A 9,646-nucleotide genomic window follows, 5' to 3' on the forward strand; every position below is an offset into this window, starting at 1 on the left:
TTCATACAATTTGAGCAATCCATCAAATTTCAAAGTTAATTTCCAAGTTCTGTGAAAGTCCTATTGAAGTTCTGTTATATCAATATGGGCCAGTTGCTTCACATAACTGAAATAATAATAGAACTTTCACAGTCCTTGAAAATTAACTGTGAAATTTGATGAATTGTTCAAATTAGAATCGACATTTAATGGGAAACTTTCAACTGTAAAAAAAAAACAAAATGGCACTGAATGGCCATTTGATGACTTTGTCACACATGAATTTGTGATACACAAAAAACAAAACGAAGCTGAATGGCTGTTTGATGACAAAAGAACTGGGCCTAAATGAAATGAAATATATACACTAATGAACGAAAGTGGATAATTCCGGTAAATAATGGTAATAAAATGTGGTACATTTATAAAAAAAAACTAGGTTTTTTTGGTATTATTTTCTTTAAAATTTATTTATTTATTCATCGAGGGTTTAAAATTATAGATACATCGATAACAATGTGGATATATATTATACAGACAAAAACATTGATCTTAAAATAATACATATTGTGTTACATTTAATTAGACCATTGTGTTAAGTTTAAATTGAACCTACTGCAATGAACAATAAATTACATATTTAGATACACTTTGTATTATATTATTACAGATTAATCAAACACTTACAGTATTCCTAGAGGTATGGCTTATTTATTAAGTTATTTATATTTTTAAGCACATTGGATGAGAGAACATAATATTGTTTTTTAAATTTCTAATGGGTAAATTGGTTCTTCGTTGGTTTCTCAAATTGTGAGAAAAATGAGTTCCCAGAAACATTTTGCCTTCGGACTTGACTACGGATTTCAAACTGCCCTTGATTATTGCTGTTTTCAAAATGAAATCTTTGGGTGCAGACATTAATTGCTGTAGGCTGACAGTGCGTTTTCAGTATGTTTTGGGCTTGACCCATATTCACGTCATTTGATTGTGAAGCCAAAGGAGAGTTATAATTACAAAAATTTCCAAATAATGATCTTGAATAATCATTAGATACATTATTAAAACTAGAGTACTGGTTTTGGCCAGCATTTTGAGGAACATTTTGGTAATGTCTCTCCAAAGTCTTTGGCACAATATTAAGATGTGATCCTTGTGTGTCTGGTTCATTGTATTTCGGTAGATTTCCTAAATTCCCTGATTCAACCCTCGTTGAAGGAATATGAACATTTTTGAAGTAGTTATCATTGTATGAATGTTTCATATCATTTTTTCGATATTCAACAATATTCTCTATTGTTTGGTGTTGAAACAATTGAAATGAAACTTCGGAAGTTGTATTTTGCTCGTATTTACCTTGTGACAGATTAACCATTTCAGAATCTTCTATATTTCTGTTGCTGCAATATGCCGATGCTATCATATTTTGTGGATTAAAAAGGTTTTGATCTATTATTTCATTGTTATCGGAATCATACATATTTTGACTGGCTAAATCCTCATCAATTTTCTTAATCCAATCATCTTCATTGTCAATTTTGGTATTAGTACCATTCTTTAAAATATTGTTACATGCTGACACATAGTTTCCTAGACTGTGTTGATAATCCAATATTATTCCGTCATTTTCTAGCCTGACTACTTCCGGTTCCTTTATTGTCATTTTTTGAAAGTTCTCTCTTTTGTTAGGAGTATCTGTATACATGTCCCAAACAATTGGAGCTTTGTAATTCAACACTGAATTGATGGATTGTTTCTGTGATTTTTTTCTTTGAGAACTTTTGACTTTATTTGCATTTGGTAGCTTACAATCTTTTTCCAAATTTGATTCCAAGTCTTCTATTCTGCAGTAGAAAAAAATTACATAATTAAATCTAATCAATTTTATGACAATATAAAACAAAGGTTACTGCTATTGACTTAATTTTAGAACTATGTAAGTACTATTTTAATTAATTGAAAATATAATTCATACAACCTATCAAAGTCATCGTTTATATCCACCTCTTTTCCAGAATCTTGTTTTTGTTTATGTTTCAGCAATGAGGCTGTTATCATTGAGGTAAAGATGTTTTCAGTTGTCAAGTGACTTTTATTTACCATTACTATTGTTTTCTCTTCTTCTGAATCTTTAATCATTTCAATCTCTTTGCAAGCTGTTTGACTTTCATTTGTATCTGGATCCAGGACAGGAAAGCAGTTGAATGGAGATTTTTTCAACCATTCCTTAACATAAGTTTCTTTATTGCATATTTTCTTACCGGGGCTTGCAAAAAGTAATTCTGTTTTACGTTCTAAAGAAGATGAAACATCTCGGGTGATATCAACTTCATCACCTGCACCTGTCACATTGCTTTCAATTTGGGAAATCCTTTTTTCAGCAATTTTCTTTAATGTGTTTACGTCATTTGATACTTCAATATTGGGTTTATGTAGATCTGTTTTTAATGGTGACATTGGCTTGTCTTTTCCCTCAAAGATGTCATCTTCTTGAATATCTTCTAATTCTCTTATTTTATCCTGTGAGGAATTACACACTATCTTTCCTATATTTTCATTCTCTGAAATTTCTATGATATTATTGGCAGTTGTGTTGAATGAATACAAAGAAAGTAATTCCTTTAGTGGTAATTCCATCACTGATTTCATTACTGACAAGATTGGTCTCTTGGCAGTAATGTTTGCTTTAAATTTGTGATTTCTCCCTACGAGGGATAAATTCTTATTGACCAAGGAAAATTCTTCACTTTGGATTTCGTTTATAACATTTCCAGTTAACATATTGCCAGCTGTAGGTGGAAGCAAAACAAGAGGAGCTCTCCAAGTAACTGACTTGAACTTTTTACTTTTATATCTTCTTGGATATGCGTTGAAAGTGAATGGTTTGGGCACGGTGCTGAAAGTAATGCAGTGAAGTTTTTGAAAGTTGTTAGCAATATGAATCTGATTAACAAACTGTATGTTAACATTAGTGGGCTTGTAATAATATTCCATACTATTATTTTTTTCGACGGATTTATCACATTTTACAATATTCTGAACAGAATTTTGCTTTGATTGTTTTGGAGTATGGGAAAATTTTGGTGATTGGCTCTCTGTTTTATCGCATTGAATTTTATCCAAAAAATTCAGATTAACTATTTTAGATTCACCATCTTCGGATTGTACTAAATTTTCTGTACTAATTTCAATTTTATTTTGGGGTTGTGTTAAATTTTCAACAAAAATGATTTCATCATCTGAACGTATCTCACAAATAGACAGTGCCGGATAAGTTATTTTCTTTTGTTCTTTTTTTTCGATTGGTTTCTCTACCATAATTTTGTTTTGTTTAAAATTGATCGACAAAGTCTGGGCATCTATTGCATTTGTGATTTTTTCGCCACTCACATCATTTGTTCTGGATTGTTTTTTTTCAAGGTTGTTGTTAAATGCAGAAAGATTCTTGATTCCTTTTTCACAGATATTCTTTGATAAATCAAAGTTATTTTGATCACTTTTGGCAACCTTTACAATATAGTTCAATGATTGATTTACAGTTGTAAATTCATTCAGCGATATATTGTTGAATTCACTTTCATATTTTGATTCATCTTCAAGCCTTTTGGTCCTTGTTTTAGAAGTATTTTTCTTGTAATTGTCTAATGGACTTTTGAATGTTGTTTTATTTGGTTTTGTTTCCATGTTTACAGAATCTACTTTAACAATATTGTTTTCTCCACATTGAATTGTTTCAAGGTCGTCTGTCAAATCAATGTACGAAATAATTATTCTTTTAGGATCACTTGGTTTCATAAAATGTGTCTTTTCACTACTCTCAGGACTAGTATAAACATTTGTTTCTCGTTCTTTCATTTGATCAAAGTGACTGATATTATTTGTGGAGATTTTTTTACTTTTTTTATTAGAGTGTTGAAATGTTTCAGTTTGTGGTGCAATTCTTTTAGCATTTTCTTTATAAGCAGGTCTACTTTGTGTGAAATCAATGCTTTGAGGGTATTGTAAAGTAGAGGGGTTAAATGTTTCATATTGGTGATTTGGCGTTTCTCTTTTATTATTAACAATAACTTGTTTATTGCCATCATTATTATTACATTGCTGAGTATCGTTAAAATGTTCAGTACTCTGCTTAAATGAAAAATCTCTTTTGGAAAATGAGCTCGGTATCTCGGGCTGTAAATTATTCTGTTGAGATTTCAACTGTGGCTCACTGAAGGTCAAATAATTATAATCCTGACTATGAACATCCCAATCGTTAATTTCCCTTTCAGTGATTGAATGATTAGTAAAACTGTCATCAATTTGATATGGAAAAGAATTGGAAATTTTCATCTTTGATACTAACGAATCTCTTGTGTTTTGTGTATCCAACTTTCTGTACCAGTCTTCGTAAGTTTCATCTTCACTGCCATTTAAAATTTCTTCTGCAACAGGGATTTGTTCATATTCATAATAATTCTGCCTTGAGCTATATTTTTCTCTGTTGAAGTTTAGTGAAGAAATTTTTTCTGTGTCCAAAGGAAAATTTTCAATGCTCCTTATTAATTCCATGTTTTCTTCATCATAATATGAATTTGTGTGAAGGGAATGCGTATTTGCTGGTTTGTCAATACCAGTTTGGGGGTGAAAATTTGTTACTTTATTTTGTTGCTGTGTGCTGTTATCGTATGAAGAATTATTTTGAATCCTCGATATGTTAGGATTACTTGCACAAATAGTTGAGGTATTTGCATTTTCTTTATTTTGTTGCAGTATCCTGTTGTCGTATGAAGAATTATTTTGAACCCTCGATATGTTTGGATTACTTGCACAAATAGTTGAGGTATATGCATTTTCTTTATTTTGTTGCTGTGTCCTGTTGTCGTATGAGTAATTATTTTGAATCCTCGATATGTTTTGATTACTTGCACAAATAGTTGAGGTATTTGCATTTTCTTTATTTTGTTGCAGTATCCTGTTGTCGTATGAAGAATTATTTTGAACCCTCGATATGTTTGGATTACTTGCACAAATAGTTGAGGTATTTGCATTTTCTTTATTTTGTTGCAGTGTCCTGTTGATGTATGAAGAATTATTTTGAACCCTCGATATGTTTGGATTACTTGCACAAATAGTTGAGGTATATGCATTTTCTTTATTTTTTTGCAGTGTCCTGTTGATGTATGAAGAATTATTTTGAACCCTCGATATCTTTGGATTACTTGCACACATAGTTGAGGTATTTGCATTTTCTTTTGACTCTAAGTCCACAAAGCAGTCTTGAGCTTTGCTTTTGGGCAAGGGTCTCTGGAAAAAACATAATAATATAATTTAGATAAAATGTTGTCACAAAGTGATCATAATATAATTTCTTTTAAAGTAATGGTGGTGTCATAATTTTCTACCTTGAAATATGTTATCTTTTGAAGGCTAGACAATTGTGTATCCTTTTATGTACATAGTTATTTTTGTAATTCAATATTGAATGTAGATATGTATTACATTCCTGTGTTTTTTAACTGAATTGTACACAAGTAAGTGAGGACATCTATAAAACCCAGTATAAATAAAGACCATACATTTCTCATTTCACTAAATTTATTTTGGAAATTCAGACTGTCTTATTTTTACCTTACCCTATAGGTAGAGATGGCAAAATTTAGCATTAATTTTCAGATTTTTTAGCATTTTCACAATTGGAAATTTAGCGTTTTATAGCATTTTGAGGCATAATTTAGCGTTTTGTAGCAAAATAGAAAAAAATGTATTTCGTGAATGTTTTTAGCGCATATTTTAAGTATTTTTTGGTAAAATACATGTTTAACCTTCATTTGCAAGTATTTCCATGTGAAAGATTATAAATAATTATTTTTAATATTAAATTAATAACGAAGGAAACTGTAAGTACTGGTCGAACACAAACACAACAAATGCAGATTGCGATTAACATCAATAGGCGTAATTTATTTGGCACAAATTGTGTAATGTCAAAAAGCTATTTTAGCCTACAGTACAAAAATAGTAAATATTTACACATAAAATAGTAACAAAATTATAAAAAATCGTAGGAAAGGCTTCCAAAAATTAAATAAAGTAGGCATAATACTTTTCCCTGCACATTCACATGAAACTACCTTCCTTATGCATTTTTCTCAATTATTCTTTAGTTGTACAGGACTAAATATTACTGCTATATATATATCAGCTTCTCCAATTTGTATGGTTCTTTGACTTACGAAATACGCTATATTCTCGGAAAGCGTTTAAATTCAGCGTACAGTATAAATTAAAAATATTAAATATTTACACATAGAATAGTAACAAAATTGTAAAAAGAGGTAGGACAGGCTTAGAAAAAATGAAATAAAGTAGGCATATTTGAAATACAGGTAAATACAAAAAACAATGGAAAAGGCACTTTACTGATTGAATGATAGCATTGCGCACGTTTCAATAGTGGGCTCCTTCATTCTCGTACGCCTGTCAGTCAATACCCGGTATTTTCGGGAAATTCGCGCCTATTTCGCTAAATAGAATAATTTAGCTGAAATACGACCCAAATCACGTTTTTCGCGTTAATTCGCGAAATAGAAATCACTGGAAACACTTTCAAATGCCTTGAAACGCAAAGAAAACTTATAAATGCCCTATTTTCGAACCATAAATATTTTTTCGCGTTTTTAGTTAAAACGAAATTTTGCCATCTCTACCTATAGGGTATGTACCTAAGATATACTTGTGTCTCATATTTACCTCGCCTGACCCTATACCTAACCAACTAACCATCACGCCGTTGCTCCGCAGGGGTAGGCAGGGAGGACGGACCTCCAAATAACTCTTGGAACACACTCCTTGTCTCATTCACTTTCACATTCATACATCCCTATACCTACCATTTTAAATGTTATTTTTTATAATAATATGTAATACTTACATAATACGTGACATTTGCAGACAGAGTATTGAGAGCTGATGGTTCTGGAATAGATTTGAGATATTTATTTATCTTTTCCATTATATTTTTGCCTCCCTTTGCAACATCATAATTTTTGGGTAATGGGGATTTGGGTTTATTTAATTTGGTGACTTTCCTTGGTTTCTTATTTGCAGTTGAACTATGCTGATCATCTTGCTTCCTCTGTAGGTTGTCATTTGATTCAAACAAATCATTTTCCTCACTTAAGAAATCTGTTTGTATTTGAGGGGAAAAGTCTTCAATCGCTTCCCTAATTTCTTCCTGGATTATTTCATCAGAGTCTTTTAATTTGATTGAACCCCTGATTTTTTCCCCGACATATTGCTGAATGTTTTTTTGAAGTATTCCTGAAAGGCTACTGAAGAGTGTTTTCTTAACATTGATACTGTTTTTCACATCCAATCCAACTAAAAAATATTTTGTAAGACATAAAGTAAAGAATTAAAATTACATAAATCTTAACAGTATAACACAAAAACCCAATAAAATTCGCATAACTTTTGTGTTTGAGAAATTAAAATATGAGTATTTGGACAGTTGTATAAAGAATGATTCAAACCATAATGATTCCATAAAAAAAAATTATGTACATGAAAATTATTGACAACAAATCTTAAATACTTTGCTGGTATTTAAATTTTTAATTTTTAAACCTTACTTACATAAAACTGACTTTAGTTCTATTTCTACACTTTACCTGGTTTAACACATTGTGAGCGTTTTATCGCAAATCCAGATAGCGCGCGAAATTATGTTTGACATAAAATAGCGATAACATTTTGGGACGCGGGTATGGGTGCCACAATCCTGGGAACCATTAATTGGATAAATAACACCTCTACCATAGGTCACCACCACAAGAGATTCGCTACGTTTGGAGACTTAGCAGGGGTGCCCAGGTTCATGGGGCGAATTGTTTAGGTAATTGTGTGGTGGGCTGGATTGAGAGAGGCCGGGTGAGGGAGACCCTTTCACCTCTCCAGCCGGACTCTCTCGACCAATTGCCTGGCACCGTAGTTGGAGGGATGGATTTTTGATGGATGGAGTCACCCTCGTCAGTTCTCCTTAATTTCCTTAAAATACCTTGCACACATCATCCCCAAATATGACATAGGCAGGAAAGTTAGAAGGAGGGAAATTATTTTTCTCAGGGCCTCCTGTGTTGAGGTAATTGGAAGCAACATGAAAGAATGTTAATTATAATAAATAAATATTGTAATAATAAATAGTACCCCAGGTATTGCTGATACAATGAGCGTTTACAGTATGAGCTACAGAGCATTTAGGTGTGACTCTTCTCTTTAGTTCATTGTTATCGGTTTTCAGTATTGTGGTATCTCTGAAATGTATAAACCCCGATTAGTCAGTATCATGTCCCCGGAGCAATATTTTGTGTAGGTAAGAATACATTGATTTTTTTAATATTTACAAGATTTTCTCAAAAAGTAGAAGATTATTTTCTGAATCTCCTACGATTAGTGTCACCCTGTGGTTTTCTCCGGCTGTAGATTTCTGGCCCAACAGCTGATCACAGTTGACTATGGACAGTGTGACTTGGACCATCCTGTTAGGCTCACATTTGATGTCCAGTTTGTAGAAAGGGAGTAATGCAACTTGTTTCTTGAGAACGTTTCCAGTTGGTGGTAATTTATTCATTATCTGGACATTAAAAAGACATCCGAATTATTTAAATTTCATTTCAAATCAAAATTATGTAAAATGGAAAATTCTGATACTGTTGAATGATTTTAACGACTAGGTCTGTGAACAGTAGACAATTAGAAACATACAAAAAGCATGTTTCTAATTTTATTTAATAAATAAAAACCAAAATTTCCTTTGAAATCATAAGATTTGTAAGTAGGCACTTTAAATAGGTACCTACTTACAAGATTTGTAAGTAGGTACCTATTTAATTACAATCCATAGAATATTTTATGAAACTTTTTTAAATTTCAAATAAGGAAATATACAATTTGTCCGAAGAAATGTCAGTATCTCTTAATTTCTTTAACAATTCTTATTGAAACTTTCTTCAGGCAAGTAGGTACCATAATATTGACTATGCTGATTTGACAGCTCGTAGAACTCATCCCCGCTTATGCAAACTCTGACAGGATAAAGAGTCAGTATCCAACATGGCCACCATCTCAAATCAGAAACGGAACACACAAACAAATTTACAGACAGATGAAATGCCAAACAGTCGAGTTAAAGCAGGACTTTTTTTTTTTTTTTTGTATTAGGCAATTCACCCTAGAAAGAGTGCTATGTGCCGTTAAAGTTAAGGGAGATGGTTATAATTTTATGGAAAATCTATACGGGAATAGGAAATCTCAAATATTGAAGTCATTCAAGTCTATGAACTTGTATAGAACTGAGAAAATGCGAGAATTGTTGAGAGAAAGTAAATAAGGAATATTAAGGGGAGATTGGTGGGTGATTTTTATAAGTAAACGATAAATGCCTTTGAAAGATGAATGATTTTTACAATTAAAGAAAACATGAACAAGAGTCTCATTTTCCATGCCGCACTGGCAGAGTGGACTATCTAGGACCCGGATTTTAAACAAATGGGATGCAATGGAGCAATGACCAATTCTCATTCTCGAGATACAGGATATAAATCTTTTGTATTTTTTCTTGTCGTGGAACCAAGGTTTACTTGGAATATGATTTTGTATTCCAGCATAAAAAGTACCAGTTCGGGTT

The sequence above is a fragment of the Hesperophylax consimilis genome, chromosome 10 (genome assembly GCF_061612785.1).
Source record: "Hesperophylax consimilis isolate HC1 chromosome 10, BYU_Hcon_1.0, whole genome shotgun sequence".
Classification (NCBI taxonomy): Eukaryota; Metazoa; Arthropoda; class Insecta; order Trichoptera; family Limnephilidae; genus Hesperophylax; species Hesperophylax consimilis.